Here is an 853-nt window from a genome sequence, read left to right as displayed (position 1 = left end):
TAGACATAGGCGGACAGTGCGGACGCGGACACACCTAAAGCGTTAGTGTGGAGGCACCTTTAAGGTCCGTCTGATGGAGGGGGCGATCTCCCTGCTAATCCAACTGTTCGATAGTTGCAGTTCCAGTTGCGATTTTCTGACCAGGACTAAATACATTTTTAATGATGAGACCATCGTCATTGTCGTAAAATTCTCTTTCAAACGAGCATATATAGGATAGGGTTGATGTAAGACACGTACGCGGAAGAATACGAATTTCTAGAACTTCACTTTTGAGGACGTATCCGTTTCAATTTACGTCGCAATTCTTTCAATGTACTCGTTTGAAACATAAATTGAAGACGAAAACGATGGCGTCCTCAGATAAAATATTCTTAATCCTGGTCATAAAAATCGCACTTGGAACTTCAGAACCCTTTAGTTCTACACTTATAACTGTAGAACAGTTCGGCACTTGGACTAGCAGAGATTGCTCTGTGGTGCCTACTTTCAGGGTTTTTGTACCTACCCTAAGGGTCGATTTGGGTCAACCGGGGGGGAGGGCGAACGCCCCCCCCCCCCCCTCCACGGTCAAACTGCGCTTGGTATCACACAGTACCCCAGACGCATCCCCCGTAAAGTGAAGTGTGGTACTATACTTTTCAGTGTGATGCATGTGTATTACTACACCTTTCAGTGTGGTACTACAATTTTAATTGTGATACAGGTGTGATTCTACACTTTGAAGTGTGATACACACGGTATTGCACTTATTAAATTATAAGACTGTATCACACTTGTGTTTTCAGAGCAAGGCTTTGTGTTCCCCTAATGTAAGGGTGCGTAATATGTCAATCTTAACAGCTGTTATGGA

The 853-nt window shown here is 43.7% G+C and overlaps 1 protein-coding gene across 1 annotated transcript in view; it reads left to right on the top strand.

Moving 5' to 3' along the window:
* LOC113209863 (uncharacterized) overlaps positions 1 to 853 on the top strand; it is a gene marked incomplete in the record, with an annotated part of 13,923 nt that overhangs the window by 4,521 nt on the left and 8,549 nt on the right.

The sequence above is a fragment of the Frankliniella occidentalis genome, unplaced genomic scaffold (genome assembly GCF_000697945.3).
Source record: "Frankliniella occidentalis isolate FOCC.00 unplaced genomic scaffold, Focc_3.1 Scaffold17, whole genome shotgun sequence".
NCBI classification, from domain to species: Eukaryota; Metazoa; Arthropoda; class Insecta; order Thysanoptera; family Thripidae; genus Frankliniella; species Frankliniella occidentalis.
This window is presented reverse-complemented; position numbering and strand designations above follow the sequence as displayed.